This window comes from Thunnus maccoyii, chromosome 20, assembly GCF_910596095.1.
Source record: "Thunnus maccoyii chromosome 20, fThuMac1.1, whole genome shotgun sequence".
In the NCBI taxonomy this organism is placed as follows: Eukaryota; Metazoa; Chordata; class Actinopteri; order Scombriformes; family Scombridae; genus Thunnus; species Thunnus maccoyii.
This window is the reverse complement of record NC_056552.1, coordinates 18,186,303-18,203,300: the sequence shown is the minus strand read 5'-3', so window position 1 is coordinate 18,203,300 and position 16,998 is coordinate 18,186,303. Positions and strand designations below refer to the sequence as shown.

At 41.3% G+C, this 16,998-nt stretch overlaps 1 long non-coding RNA gene across 1 annotated transcript; it reads left to right on the top strand.

Annotated features, from left to right (window-relative positions):
* The first annotated feature begins 1,777 nt into the window (after positions 1–1,777).
* LOC121887269 lies at positions 1,778–16,078 on the top strand. Its single transcript, XR_006092950.1, has 3 exons — positions 1,778–1,905; positions 11,680–11,887; positions 15,367–16,078. It is a non-coding gene; the product is annotated as an uncharacterized LOC121887269 (long non-coding RNA).
* Positions 16,079–16,998: the final 920 nt, after the last annotated feature.

Genomic DNA, 16,998 nt, shown 5'->3' with positions numbered 1-16,998 from the left:
TTGCAGATAGACTTACTTGGGACCTGCCTCCCTATGTGGATATAAAAGGCTCATTCTAAGGTAACAAAAACACAACTCTTATTTTCAGGTGATTATACACTAATTAAAACATAATTATTATATTCCATTTCTGCCAATAGACCCCCTTAAACCTTATACGCTGATCCTTTAACTTTCTGACTACACCAATACAACTGTGGGTATTTTTTAAATTGCCCATGAAATGCAGCCCACTGTATTACACTAATCATCATCCTTTGGGGAAATTGTACATGACAGATACAATATACAGTATCTGTGTATAATTTCTTTGTGGTCTGAAGTAATAAAAACCATCATCTTGTCTATTCTTGTGAGTTGTGTGAATAAATGCTTTCATATGGTGTTTGCTACGCGCCACCATATTGTCAGTGTATCAGTCTCACTGCTTTTCTTAAAGAACTGTTATAGGAATTAGTCTTAAAATGATCTGAATTTCATGTTATCTTTTTCTCACCTAAGAAAAGCTACAGGTACATACAGATAAATGACACAGGGTGGCGATACCTCATTGTTACAGCTGAGGGCTATAATCTCCTGTTGACAGATACTGTGTTATCAGATGAGTCAAACCCCAGGTATGCTCCACTGTGGTGAGTTTAGTCTAGAGGCCTGATATCATCACGTCTTTAGCCTGACAGAGCGGCTTTAAGGCCGACTGTTAAACCTGCTATCTCCACACAATCTGGATCCATCTTAACACTGACAAATTAGTCCATTGATGGGACTAAGTGGGTTTTACTGGAGCCGGTCAGTCAAGTGCACAGCAGAAGAAAAGTGACAAAGGGTAGTTACTGTGCTATGTAAATATACTGTAATATGCTGTAAAGGCTATTATGTACTTAAACTTAAAGATCCCCTCAAGGCATGCTTTAAGACTTTTGAAAATACTCTGTTTTGAATAGTAATTTGTGTCTGACATGGTTTTATCAAAAAGTGAAGTAGTTAAAATTTCTTAAAATCTCATTATTAGTACTATTAGTACTCTCTCATTGAAAAAATCAAAATCTATTAATCTTCAAGTGTTTTTCATTTCAAGTATTTTTCATGCTGGATCAAGATGTGTCATGCTTCACTGAAGTCCGTTCTAGGTGTACTGTTTGTGCACTGGAGGCTTCAAGTTTCCACATCACACTGGTATAAGTTGTAAATTGGACCATTATTGGTTTCCAGTCTTTTGTGATGTCACAAATCCTGCCTGTACGCACTCATGTTAACTCAGATTTAAGGTGAGCGGAGAGAAATTTAAGATGATGAATGTGACACCAACCTTCTAGTGTCAAACTCTGCACGTACATCATTCTGCACATGGACGCTCAAACATCTAAGGTGCATAACAAAAAAACCCCACATTTTTCGAGAGGAGGGGAACTTTAAATATAAGTGTTCTTGCTATCTTGATATTACAAGTCAGCCAACATATTAATAAGGAGTTGGGTTTTCAGTTAATTTGCGCACGTTACAAAACTATAAATGAGCGTAAGATGTAAAGTTCAATCAGCAAATGTCCTCTGGCAAAGTTTTCCACAAGTGTTATTGATTCTTTCTCCAATTATAAGTTTTTGTGACAGTCAGTTGTCTGATTCTAGTTTTATCTGCTGTAATCTTGTTGGATGTATGTGAATGGATACAATGACGGTCTTATCCAGGAGGTGGCAGTGTTCACTAACAGATGTATTCACAGCACAAAAACCTGTCCTGCTACTGCCTCACTGCTTAAATGTTGCCACCACCTCACTGGAGTTACTGCATCAAGACTTTGAAGTCCTCATGATTAATTTATTTTCATTTTATTACATAGGTTAATTTTGTCTCAATGCTTCTGTGACATATCCAGAGAGGGAAGAATGTGCAAGTATTGCCTTGGTAAGAGACGATGTTACACATGTTATGATTTTTGTGGACCATTTGTGTTCAATTTGTAAGTTTATGAATGGACAAAGTCAATTGTCAGCATGCAATATTTTTAAGACCGCAAAGAAATCTGGATATTTGTTGTTGCACACAGTTTTCACAGTAGTAAATTATCTCTGTTGAAAGATGAAAACCTTGTTTTTGCGAAATTCTAGCTTTGCATGAATCAATAAAAACTTAGGACCTTGTGTAACAACATATGCTCAGAACTTACTGATTTACAATATAATGACTTTAAGTTCAAGAGGATGTCCCCAGAGTGGCATCATAATACCAAAACTCTGCTAATTATTTTCATTCATTTCTGCACAGTGGCATGAAGGCACAAAACAAATGTAAATCTAAATAATATGTGTATTTATTTATGAGGTATATCACAATCACATATCAAATTGTGCTGTCTTAAAACCACTATTGTCCATATTACCTTCAGTAAGGTGACACTAATACTTTTCATGTTTGAAGTGTGACACACCAGAATAGATCAGACATTGTATGATAAAGACTCCATCCATACAATGGTAGGCGGTATAACCATACACCAGTACATGAAAGTATAAATTATCTTAGGAGTTTTCACTGTTGCAGTTAGCCTGAATGCCTCCTAACTCGCTTGTTCCCCAAGTTGTTTTTCCCGTTTGGTGCCCTGTGGCACTTTAGTGTGGTTTCTCTAGAGAGGCATAAATTTGGCTCTTCAAGGCTCTCTGAGAATGAAATACCACTGTCTGCCTTTGCATGCTTAGACTGGGTGCTTCAGGCTGGTACTGCAGTGGTTCTGTCTCCATGTATCCAGTAGTGTGAGACAGGCTGGTGGGATTGGTTGTACCAAAACCAAGAGGAGCATGGGGTGTGTATCTTGTGTGTTTGTGTGGGTTTTTATCTCTCCACTAAACACCAAACAGTGCCATGGCGACTTTCTCCTGAAGAAGTGCAGCCTTGCTCAATGGCAGCCTTTCACGACACCAGCACACTGAGTGGGCTCCAGTGTAAACACACTGTAAAGAACGGATGTCATCACTGATAAATGATAAAGGCATTTCCCCGCCTGCACACTCATACGTCGGCAGGTTGTGTGGATGTCTTATCACAGTGGTCACGCTTTTTGGAAGTGATGTCAGGTGGCGGAGGTTCACTGGAGCTTCCTCAAACAAAAACAGCAGCAAACAGATTCACGTTCAGACGCCTGTGTTAGAAGCAGCTGACTCTTGGCTTTGAAGTTATTCAGAATCACTGTGAAGGGTTTGTGTTACCTCATGACTGTGAGGAAATGTAAAATATCTGTAAAAGACTTACATTTCCTTGGTATATTTACTGTGCTGGCATCATTCTCAATAAGCATTCCTTCATGATGAATGGCTTGAAACTTACATATTTGCATATAGTTAAGCATACCATTCCAAAGTTACCTTACGGGTTATGTTAGCTGCTTGTGCTATTATTATTTTGTCACCATTTGGTGGTTATGTAATTACTTGTGGTATTCTTTTGCTGGCAAGAAACCTACTGCATTAGCTGACCTTAAAATAATTAGGTTGGGTGAAACATTTTAAAAACTTAAATTAAAATGATTGTGTACTGTATGCCCCTATTTTCTGAAGTGGCTAAACATCTTTTGGCTTCCAGGAGTAGTTTGACATTTGGGTAGATGCACTTATTTACTTCATTAGCAAGAGTTAATGAGAATATTGATGCCACATGTGTGTACGGTAAATTTGAAGCTAGCTTAGTTTAGCATAACGACTGCATGGAAACAAGGGGAAACAGCTAGCCTGGATCTGTCTGAAAGTGACAAAATCCACTAACCAGCTCCTGTAAAGCTCACAAATTAACACATTATATTGTTTGTTATATCCCTAACTTGCTAAAGTATATGCTGGTTGGCAAGTGGCCCCTGTCAAGGTCCAGGGCATAACTTCCCATAAAACGGCTAATTGTTATTTTTTTATACTTAAGCTTTTGTACAGATTCAAGAAACATAGAGCATATTAATTTGTGAGTTCTGGAGGTGCTGGTAGGTGAATTTTGGTACCATTGGACAGCGTCAGGCTACCTGTTTTCTCATTTCCAGTCTTTGTGCTAAGCTAAGCTAACGAGTTGCTTGCGGTAGCTTCATATTTACCGTACAGACATAAGAATGGTGTCAATCTCCTCATCTAACGCTTGGTAATAAGCATGTATTTCCAAAAAATATCAAGCTTTTCCTTGAAGTTGGACATTAATATGTTGAATCCCTCTGTCTCAATATATTGTAAATAATATTGTTTGTTGTCTTTTCCCAGCCTTACTACAGTGCTCATCTGTTGGTTCTTAGGTCAGAACCCACGGGTCCCTTGAGGCCCATAATTGGCCCTGTTACTGATGTTCTTGTTTGCTGGGCTCTTGTGGCTTCTTTGACACTCTCAGCCTATGGCAAGGCCTCCTTTGGTCAGATGTGCTTACTTTGTCGAGGAGCCAATCACCAATTCATTCCCAAAGCCTCAGAGGTTCAAAAGCCAAGTGCATAATTGCTCCTTAAATCAATCTGCAAATTTCGTGGTATCCGAGCTGCAAACAGTTGGCCTGGAATCGTTTATTCATAAGGAATGGCTGTCCATGGTATGTATTTAGAGTCAGAGAAAATACTACAGTGTCTCGGAGAACATCACATTTGAATCAGAGAAGATACGTTCAATTATGGGCCTGTGGTTTTCATACATTTTACATTAAGCTCGGTACAACTCATCCCATTTGTTCAACCTTTATATTTATCATTGTGTTTTTGTGGTTCTGACAGGGGAAAGGCCACACAGCTAGAACTGTGTCCCGGCTCTGTGTCTAGGTTTTCCCCATAGTTTGAGAAATGTTCCCTCAATCTCTCTTCATAAACTTCATTCAGCTGCTGTGAGTCTGTTTGTGTGCGAGACAGAGAGACATAAGGGGCAGACAGTGCGGTTGCAGCAGTGTCACTTTAAAATACAGACAGGAGTCATCTCCCTTAGTCTCTCCACCTTAATAACAGCTCCTCTCCACACACACTTTGATGCACAGAGCTTTACAAGTATTGTTTAATGCACACTGTCCTGTTCACTGCCTCTCACTCTGTCTCTCTTTGGAGTTTTCTGTCTCTATCTCCTTCTTCCTCCTTCCCTCCCTCCCTCCCTCCTGTCTTTCTCTCTCTGTCTCTTCACTCCTCCTCCCCCTCCTCCTCCCCGTCCTCCTCCTCCTCCTCTCCCTGCTGTATTTGCAGGCAGCTTTAGTGCCAGACACCCTGAGGCAGCGGTAGCGCCAGCGAGTCTTCCCACCTCTGTTTTTGTGGTGGGAGATGACATGTCGAAGCTTTGAAGGGCAGGGGAAGGGAGGGAGAAGGGGAGGAACGGGAAGGGAGGGAGGGAGCACATCACTCGGCGCAGAGGAAAAGCAAGGGACCCAGAGAGAATGTCATGTGGCCTGCAGTCCGCCCAGTTATTCTCTTTCTCTCTCTCTCTCTCTCTCTCTCTCTCTCTCTCTCTATTTCTCTGGCTGTCTATGTGGGCAGGCAGGAATGGCGACAGGAAGCAACTCCCCCCCTCTTCCTCCCTTCATCCCCTCCTACCCTCCTTCAGCGCTTCACTCACTCACTCCTCATGTCCCCCCTCCTTTACACCGCCCCGTTTTCCTCTTCCCCTCTGTCACCCTCCGTCACCCACCATCCCACCTTCCACCCCTCTGCTCAAACTTCTTTGCTCGCTCTCTGGGCCCAGTTTCAGAATTTCCTTAACTGCGTTTCTCTTTTTTCCTCTCTTTCCCCCCTTTTTCTATCTCCCTCACCCACAGGCGTGCCTGTGAATCATAACTCACTTGGTGCTGAAGTGTGCTGAGGTGAGTTGAGGTGTGTTGAGGTGTAAACTGTGAGTGAGTAGCAGACAAAACATGTTTGATTTCAGCTCCTCAGGCATTACTCATCCTCACATGATAGAGGAAAGCAGCAGTATTTTTCCAACTGTACAAGTGTAGGTTCCTGACTTATTTCTTACGCTTCATATATTATTGTTCAGGTCATGCCACTAAAATAATACCTGGAGAGTGTGTGCTGCTCTTTCAGGTATTTCAATGTTTATATTTCCACTGGGGAAATGCTGGGTTTGTGTACTAATTTGTGTATCAGAGCAGTGGGATTAGCACTGAGGCAGACAGGATGGGACCACACAGAAATGATCAAACATACTCTCTCAGATATGTTCTGCTGAATGTATGGGGCAGTCTGGGCTCTGTTTGGCATACAGAGAAAACCCAAGTCACTCACAGTGATTTCTCCCAGTCAAGCAAATAAAATGATGAAAGGAAAATAGAAGCCTCTACTGGGGTATAAAAAAAGTTTCCACTGACTTTGATATGGGCCTCTGATGGTACTTCAACCATACCTGTCTGTTCTTATGTGGCTGCCTTCTCACCTGTGTTCTTTCAAAGTGAACACACTTGTTAAACATTGTAAACCATCCTCAGAAACAGAGACTGGGACTTTTCAGAAGGGTATTTTTCAAAGTAGTGACTGAAGATATATAAGTCAGTACCCAAATCCTTTTTATTTGATCTTACTCTTGTACTGTCAAATCACCAAAGGCAACATAGGATCATTTGCTGGCAAATAATCTGAAGATAAAAACAAAAGACCTGTCACTTGTTGACCAAACTACATTGCCTTTTCTGGCATAGGTGAGCTCACTGGAAGCTGTGTGTTTTTGTGCACAAAAGTGTACGCATTTGTGTTTGTGTCACCTTATGACATACTATTTGTGTTTGTATAGATTGTATCATTGTAGGCCAGTTCGATATTTCAAGTCATTACCAGCGTCAGAAAGGGAAGAGATTACAGGGTACAGCGGCAATAACACACACTATTAGCAAGACAAGGTGTTATTATGCCTCTGGTGTCAGGTGAGATGTCAGAGCAACTAGTCTGTGTCATGCTTACAATTGCTGGATCAGCAGGCTTAGACAGTAACAAGTGAGTAATATAAACACAAGAGGAAAAGTATATAAATCTTTTCTGAATGGAAAGTCATGTGATCCTTTGCTTTGTATTGATTTTATTTGCATTACTGTACAAGTTAAGGATTTTAAAGTAAATATTCTGTACAAAAACACGTTAAATTTGACGCAACATGACATTTTCAAACGTCTGGTTGTGTAACTTGTCATCACATTGCGACATAAAACCTCACTATTGTTTGGTTACAATCACAAACTACAGTTACAGTGCAGTTTTTTCTTTCACTTTCAGATTTCTCTTAGAGTCCTTTACAGTAAGTGTGTTAAAAGCATTAAGAAAATGCTCACGGCCGCAGATGTGAATGAGCACATAAATTTCGCCTGCCTCTTTTTTTTCCTCTGTCTTTCTTGTTGCGTCTAAATTTTCCGTGCCTGGCCTTCCTACTGCTGAGAGTGCTGTTCCTCGAAGCCGCAGTATATTTTGAAGCAAGGTCGGGAGAGAGCCAGAGGCTCCAAAATCAGGCACAAGACTCCCAGTGTTCCACTGTTCGGCTTGCTCTTGGCACCAGCTCCTGACCAGAGAGGTCTAGCTAACCACAGCCACTGTGTGTGTGTGTGTATGTGTGTGTGTGTGTGTGTGTGTGTGTGTTTGTGTGTGAACATATATAGCCCTCCCCCATCCCTAGCTTCTAAGCCTATATAGAAATAGCTTTGGTTGACTCATTTATGAGCTCTCCCACACAGAAACAGTGCCTAGGTGTGAGTAAGAGAGGGTCGAGAACAGTTTCTGTCGGAAGAATTTTGTTGGTTTTCAGTTTTTGTTTTAACCCCCCAATCCCTACTCCTCACACACTGTCTCCTCAATAGTAACATGTAACTGAAGTGGATGTGGGCCCAAATTTTCTGGTTTTGACAAATCTGAACACACAAGCGATTCAGGGGAGCTCCTCTAAATTGGTTCCATACCTTGGCTGACAGTGATGAGGTCATCCCCCAAAGAAAAAGAGCCTGAGCCGGTGATTTTGACAATGATCAAATTTCATACTTTCCCTGCTGCTGTCATTATAGACCATCGTATGAAATGTCAAGTCTTAGCAGGAGGATAGTCTGTCTTCAGCCATAACCTGTTCTGAAAGATAGACCTACAGGATTTTGTTTTAAAAAAGAAAAAAAAAAAAAAAAGGTGGTTGGGGGTTGGGGGTTGGGACCACACATCAAAACCTCACACTCGATTAACACATATGGATCTGACATTAATCCCGAAGGTTCCTTTAAGTATGTCAATGGAAAGCCATCCATCTGTCTTCGTCCTCAGACGGAATATCCACCCGGGGTCTGGAAGTCTAGGACGCAACACGCAAAACCACAGCGAATATAAATAAATGGCTGTATTTCTCTCCCTGCTTTTGTCTGGTCAGGACACTCCGTCGAGAGCCTGCCAAGTTGAGCATCTACATTTGGGTTTGGCTGTTCCCCTCTCCCGACAGCTCGGCCCGGGCCAAACCACAGGAAAAGGAAGCGAAAGGTCCTCTCTGAAGGGCTTATAAAATATTGTCCCGGGTAAAAATGGCCGACGTGAATGGCAACATTCAGTCCCTCCACTACAAACAAAAGGCCTTTGAAGGAGAGACATGGGGCAGTCTCTGTTGTTTTTGCTGCCCAAATCCTTGTGTTTTACTGTTTCTCATAGTTCATTTGTGTTTCTAGTAAGTGCTTTGTGTTTCCTGGCAGAGATTTTGTGCATGATATGGTGTAATAACCTTTGAGAACAGCACTTTAACTGTTTATTGGCACTGCCGTGGTATAGTCATGGCTTCAAATTACCTGGAAACAACATCTAATACATACTAATCTAATACTAAATACTAAAATCTAATACATTCAAACCAGATTTAATGTCTTGGAAATGTGGATGATAAACTGCTTTAACTCTGAATATATTTGTATAATTTTCTCAACCAAAGACTCTAGTTACCTACTATTTTAACTACCACAGTTTAATTTGATATCTGTCAAATGGGGTTGGAACTTCCATGGTTCAAATCCACAAACCGCCTGGGAAAATCTTAGTTAGGGAGAAAAGATAGAAATACACTCCCCTGTATCAACTTAATGCTGACGTGCCTTTAAGCAAGCATTCAAACCCCCAACTCCTCCGGTGGAGCTGCTCAGTTGTCAAACATTTAATTACTATGTGGCTGTGTTGGGACTTCTAAGTGTGGAAATGTGTGAGAATGGACAGAGCCATTACTGGAAAGAAACTTGAGTTTCTATGTGTCTATCTTTAAAATGGAAAATGTTTTATTCTAAAAACTGTATTTTTAATATTACTGCAATGGTCATGAGCTAATTCATTACCCTTAAAACTAATTTCAGCTCCACACTAACCTTATAAACTATCAGCATGGTCATATTTTGAATAACAAAACATTTTGAAACTGTTGGAAGACACTCAAGTAATGAAGTGCCAGTAATCCGAGCTCTTAAATCTGTTCCACAATAACTGCAAATCTTTGAGTTACAACTTAACCCATGTGCAATATACCTGCAGTGCAAACGCCTAGCCGTGAAATTGAACTGATATGTGGTGGTGGTGGTAAAGACCTCTTCCATTTCAATGTTTTTCCATCTCTCATCTGTTGAGTTTTGCCCTCCTAAAAAACACACAAACACACATACTGTATATAATACAAACCAATGTCACAAATACTTAAAGTCAAACAGTAAAGAAAACTAATCACCTCCTACACACACATACACACCACACACATCCTCCCATCTTCCCACCCACTGTCTCACTCCTTGCCAGTGTCTGTGACAGAGTATAGTTGCACGGTTCATGGATGTGTGTGGTGTTCTTTTCTTGCATTTGTCTGCTTGTACGCACAAAAACTCATTACGGCACAAGAATGTGAAGAGGTGCATGAATGCATAGCTAAATGCGCCGGTGCATGACACATGAGGTGTGTGCGAGGGCTCAGTGTGTGCATGTGATGTGTGCTGAGGGCCATCTGGTCACCCTTGCCATGCCGTGGTCCCTGTGAAGTGCTGTCAGCGTGGCCGTTGTGGTCTTCCGTGGCGACTGGAGGCTTGCTGCACAGCACTTCCAGCCCAGGCAGCCGACCTCAGAAAAGGAAATTTGGGTCGCTGAAATGGAGGGGTTGCTCCAGAGCTATTTACAGAGCCCTCTACCGGTCCAGCGCCACCCACGATATTCCATATGAGAACTAGTGTGTGTGTGGTGCCTGCGGTGTGGTGTGTGTGAGTGTTGGGGGTAAAAGGGAGGAGGGGTGGTGGTGGTGGTGGTGGTGGTGTGGGGGGCAAAGAAAAGGGGGTGGCGGGCTTTCTGTGTGCCTATGTACGTGTGTGTGAAATGCAACTTCTTTTATGAGGAAATACATAAAAGAACTTTATGTCTTTATGTCTGCAGGCATTTGTCATGTGTCCAGACATACAAATGCATGTACATTTAATCATTATTAAAAAAAAAAAATCATCTGTTATCAGAAACTATCCACTTACACTTCAATTGTAACCTGCAGCAACAAAAGTCCAAAAGTGACCTTTATATTCACCTATATGCATTGACTCATTTGTTGCATGTCATAGATTAAATACTTCTCACTCATATATAACAGCGCAATAAGAACAGAAAACCACAATTCATATATTCAATGAAACACAAATCATAAATCACCATCAGATTTATGGATATTGTATCTATAGAATACATACTGGAGCCAAGATTGAGCCAATCCTTTTCTAACCTTGCCTGTGTAAACATCTAGGGCGTCATGGTTGCTGATGATGGAAATACGATGAGGATACGAGAAGAGCGGAGCCTCACATTAATGAGAAACCTGCCTGTAGGAAACTTTGGTTCAAGTGAGATCATGGGCATTTCTCTTTTGATGCCCATCAATTGGGTTTAGTGGTTTTCTGGTTGAGCTCTGTAGACATGGGGAATAATGTTGAAACAGGGCTGCGGGTGTGTGCGCCAAGACGCCGAGAATCTGCTGTGTATTCGCAGTATTTCAGTGATAAACCACATCACGCCTACTGGAAGCAAACGTGACTCATTGTATTGAAGATTGAGTCAAATCAGTTGACCAGATCTGCAATGGGTACATTGAACATGTTTACAGCTATATCACAAGCTGCGGTAGGGTACGTTTCATGCACAGGAGCCTAAATGAGTACCTCGCCTACGTGCTCTTGATGTATCTAAGAGAGGTAAGCAAGTAAACAATCTCTTAAACGCCTACAGCCCGAGGACAGTCCACCGCCACCCAAGGGGAGACCTCCAGCGTCTCTCAAAGTCTCCCTATGTTGTGAATATTAGGTTAAGGTTATTTTAGGCCGACCCGCTCCAGAAGCAAATTACAGTGCAAGAAAGGGGGTGAAAAACCAAGTGGGCTGTCCACTGTGTAATTTTCCTGTTTCTCTTTCAAAGGATGAGGTATTCCTCGAGGAAGCCCTGTTAAATTTACAAGCCATGACCCCACATCAGCGGGGAAGGAGGCTCCTCCGACGGGAAAAAAGGAGGCATGGATGGAGCTTGGTTTGATTTTATGTCTAGCACTTGATGGAGCTGTGACGCTGCTTTTCAAAATCTTTCTCCCAGTAGAAGCGTTTTTTAGAGTGTCGGATTCAGAACAGGCAATCAAAAGTTGGAAGCGGTCACATGAATCTCACTTGAACGTTCTGATAGCTTTGAGTTTGGCTCAGTATTCAAAAGAAGCCAACATGATAAATCATTTATCTTCTGTCACCGTTTAGCTCGAACGCGCATGCATACCAAACTTGGTTGGTATAAGATTCCTGAATAAGACCCTCTGGCTGATCTAAAGAAACCTCACCCTGAATAAAGGTCTTTCCTGCCTGAACAAGAGAGCAGCCTTAGAAGAATGAGGATGATCACTGCTTACTCCCTGAGAGTACCTCCAGACGTCTCAACCATAATTATGCCAGTCTGGGAGAATTACAGGTACCCTGGCATTACTTCTAATACACACTAAGATGCACACACACACTTACCTCTTCTTCATCAAAGGGTACTATACTCTTGTGTTCTTGTGCTTGAAGTTCATAAACTCTGTGGAAAACCATTCAGCTTTGCAACTTTGCCAAAAAGGCCTTCCTGGCTGTAATTATGTGTTAAACATCTCATGCTAAATGGCAACCAGGGAATTCATGACAGTTGAAACCAGATTATTGAGAGTGTTGACATACATTGCTGTTAATACACATATATATATACATCATCAATATCTTCCAGAGCATCCTCATGTACAAGCTGCTGTATGAGGCTGTATATTCTCTCTCTGTGTTTCGAAGGGGGCCCTGCAATAGTGAGGGGAGGGGGGAGGGGATGTGCGCTGCAGTGCGGCTTGCTGGTTAATTATGGGTCGCGAGCTGCAGCTCGGCTGGCCTGGGCGGGTGTTGGAGCCAGTGGGTCTGGCACAGGGAGGTCTGGCCACAGACCCCGGCGGTGACGGCATGAAGTCTGGGACGAGTCAGAACACCAGCCCGGGGTTTGGAGCATTCCTCGCATTCCCTCCTCCCATGGCTGCCTGCCTGTGTGTGTATGTGTGCAAGACAGAGAGCAAGAGGAAGAAATGTGTGAAAGATGCAATGTGTGTGCATGTTCGTAAAGGCATGTACACAGCATGCATGCATGTTTTACATCCTGAATGTATGGATAGTGCATGCAGGCTTTAAAACCGGGCAGCATCAATGCAGAAGCCAACAAGAGGTATCTGTCATGATATATGAGCTGAGAGTGAGTAAGGCAGATAAGTCCTTGATGAAATTGCTGTCACTGAATAGTGAGATTTCTTTGGCACACGCATATAAGTAACTCTTTAATGGTTTTGACATGCATAACCAGTATAATATCTTGTAGACTTGTTTAAGCAGTGAAGCGCTCAGTCTTGAAGTCTGTCCTGAAGGCAGAAGCCAAAAACTAGTGTAAAATATGTAACTTTCTACCATCAAACAGCATCAAAAAAGAATAAAAAACTTCTTCTTAGGAGCAAGAATCTTTCTCTGAAACCTGAACTTGATTTAATAAAAGAACTATCAAAACACAGAAACACTCTTATGCCTAGAAATTCATCTTTGTATAGTTTCGCAATCACCATGATTCTACCAAGTTTCTTGGAAGTTTACTTTAATATGACATGACAGACATGAAGCAGGACAAAACATGCTGGTTATGAAAGACGGCAGAAAAATTCATTTTCATCATGCAAAATTTACCTTAAATTCAGACGTATTTCTCTTTGCATCTTTTTGTCTTTCACACTGAACATACATTTTTCTTTTTAAACAATCCTTTGCAACAATATTTCAAATTGAATTAACATGAGGTATGCTCTTTGCAACCAAGATGCTAAACATTATGACATTAAGGATTAGTTAATGTGTTTGGTAAATTACGGTTTTGTAATTTCTAACAATTTGCTTATAATTTCTTGAAAGTTTCATGGAAAGAACGATGTGATTTGGTACTACTTATAGAGAAAATAGTGAAGTCCTGGAAAGTAAAGTTTAGACCCAGTTAAGTATTCATTTGTTACTCAGTAATTATTGAAAACTTTTCCTGCCGTCCACTAACTACAAAACTCATTAAATGAATTGATAGCCATTGTACAAATTATACACTGTCTCTATTTTCGCTATAATCAGCAACAAATTATGTATTTCTTTCCCCAAATCTTCTAGGAAATTAGTAAGAAATTATGTACCCATAAAAAAACAGAAGAAAAAAATTCCCTCTGTTCTCTAATCTCAATGTAAACTGTACTGTTTGTGTTTTGCAGTGATAGGATGCAAGGATGTTTTCATAGAGAGATGAATAAGACCTAATACAATGTTTTCTCATGGCACACTTCTAACAAGTCCAAAAATGACAAGAATCAAAGTCCCAATCAGTGAGATGAGGTCTTACATAATTCTCTGTGGAGGTTAAGTGAGAATGTTTTAGTCTTTAGTCTGGTCAGAGGCTCCACTCAGCAGGTGACAAAAGCATTTTTAAAGCATTTTTTTGTGTTCCGAGGAGACGAGACATGCTGTAGACACAGACAGGTGAGTGGGCTGCAAAGAAAACGAGGAAGTCTCCACACACTGAAAACACAGATCAAAGCAGGCTGCACGTCAACAGGCTGCCGTGTGTACATAGTTCAGGCAATTCTTCACACATCTCACAGATCTCTGCAACTCTTTCTCTATTGCCGTGTCAAAGGATCTAAGCCTCTTTCTACCCAGCCATATCAGCTCACCTGCGTGTTGTAATAAAGGCACAGTGTCAAATGCACTATAGTGTCAGTGTCAACATATTGACATGTAAGTCATGTAGTAACTGTACTCATTCATCTAAGTTTCACAACTTTTAAAGAGAAGGCCACAGACTTATTTTTAGCTCTCTTGATGTTCAGCTATGCTTGAAAAAAAAAACTCTAACGAGGAAGGAAACTCCTCAAAATTTGTCTTCATGTATCATACTCAAGTCGTTGCAGTTTCACCCAAAGGTAAAGAGTTAGTTTGCACAAAAATAGCTCCAAAGTGGGGGAGAGGGCCACCAAAAAAGCCCTATTTCTTTCTCCCCACACAACCTTTATTTTGACAAGGCTGGGAGAATGGTGTATTTATATATGGGGCTGTGTGCTGTGGTTTCTCCACAATTACAGAGTGGCAGTGCATAGACTGGGAGGCGTGCTGGAGGTTTATGGAGGGGGACATGAGGGAGCGGGGACATGATGGGACCAGCCCTCCTGAGCCTCTTACAACCTGACATATAGACTCAAATGAAACACATTCATGCGGAAACACGACTTATAAACCTAAAATACTGCAACACACGCAAGAAACAAACAAACTACACAATCATCAGATGGCCATGGGAAAAAATAGGTCTGTTAATATGAAAATGTATTTTATGCAAAGTATGAACAGAATTTTTCCAGGCTGAGCCAAACCTCCGTAGCCTCAAACCTTTACATTGCAATGAGGCTCAATTTCAGTGTTTAGAAGGTGGTCAGTAATGTTTTGAGTGGTTCTGGCGTGGGCTGGAGCTTCTCTTTGTAGATCTACTGTATTATGGTTGCGATATAAACAAGGATTTTCTACCAAACGTCTTGCACAACCGCTGCAAGCCACGTAGAGGAGAACAGTGGGAGTTTGTGTTTGTTTCGTGGATGCTGTGTTGAATCTGGCATCGGCCTCTGCAGGGGTGAGCAGAGGGGGGAAGCAGGGTTTGCGGTTCTGCCAGGGAGCCTGGAAGTCAGTCAGGGCGGTGGCTGAACCACCTTCCCTCCACAAGCCGACATCCACCCCACTCCCCATATGCACACACACACACACACACACACACAGTACATGTGAGCACATATTGACTTAAGCACATGTAAGTAGATATACACACAAATTCACAGACTTCATCTCCTCTTTTCTTCCTCTTTCAAGCGTTTCAGCACAGTGGATCCAGGGAGAAGGCGTGCCAGGCAGGCAACAGGAAATACAAGACAGCCGTGTTTACAAGGACAGCACGTGATGCAGCAGCAACATACACCAGAGGGACTGGTGCCACAAGAGAGAAAAATTAATTAAACACCTCTTTAGCAATCTACAGCAAACCCAGATAGGTAGTTCTTTTGATGAGGATAGATACTTTTATTTTCATTTTTTTTTCCTTCACCACTGAATTTTATATTGCTTCAGACTTGCTCTTGCCTGTCTGTATGTCAAGCTTGGCTTTGAAATGTAATACATCTCCAGGGGTGTGAACGTTCTCAAGAACAGGCAGTGAGCTTGTTGTGTCTCTGCACTTGAATGACAGATACCTGCAAATGGAAAACAAACAAGTGGAGCTGGTGCTGATAGGTATACCTTCAGTATGTGCAATGTACTGACATAAATCTCCTTGTCTGGCACAGCGGGCACTATATGTGTCAGTAATGTGCTATGTGGCAATGGCATCCTGTTGGTTTTATATTAATGGCAAACTGACAAACTGATCATCCGAATCTCCTTGTTCCTGTTTCCAGGCTTGTTCTTGTTTCCTCCTACGCCTGGATTTAGTCACCATGGCGGCAAAACAAATACATGCATCAAATGTAGCATTTCAATCACAAAACCTGCATTTTCTACCCACATTAAAGGATATCATGGTTTCAGAGTGGAGACAATAGTGCATTAAGGTGTATAGAATGCATTGTGGCATTGTTTGCATATGTGGTTGGTAGTCTTAGGGTGTGTTGTGATATACACAGTGTGGTTTTATGCATAACTGAGAATAAATAGGAGAGTTTTGTGATGTCACGGTAACAGTGAAGTGTTAAGATGCTGCTGGCTGAGACTTACTGAAATATGAGCTAACTGTAACCGTACCCACACGTCTGGCTAAATGTTTTCAAGGAAATATGATTGTTGGATACCCTCCAAGAGTTGCTTCAGTGTCATTGTCCAGCTAGATACAGCACAACCGGAACATTATTTAAATCATTCCCGCTTGCAATTTGTTTTCAATTTTAAACTGTAGTGGAAGATGTATTCAGGTCCTGAAAGCAGCAATGCCACAAATAAAATTCTCCATTAGAAATAGATAGAAAAGACCATAAATGTTAACAGTAAAAATGTACTTCAGTATCAAACATAGAAATACAAATGCTGAATGGCCCCATTCAGCATAATGTGTCACATTATTATTATTGTCATATAAATTATATTAATTGATTGTTATTACTGATGCATTAACATGTTTACAACATTTGAATATTGTAGGAGGTTGAGGTGGAGGTCATTTTAATAATAAAGTAATAATAAAGTATTGGAGTAGGAGTATAAAAAGTACCATAAAAAAGGAAATACTTAAGAAAAGTACCTCAAAATGTCCAAAAGTCCTTATGTACAGTACTTGACTAAATGTACTTGGTTACTTTTCCTTTCAATCGCTAACATTTTATTGAAATATTTCACATATCTATCCGCATATTCATCTCCAGCTACTCTGGGTCTTCACGATACCACCTCACAGGTTCGTCACCAGAGATGTATGTAGGACAATTTTATTTTCTCTGGTTCTTCCTCTTCTCTCGG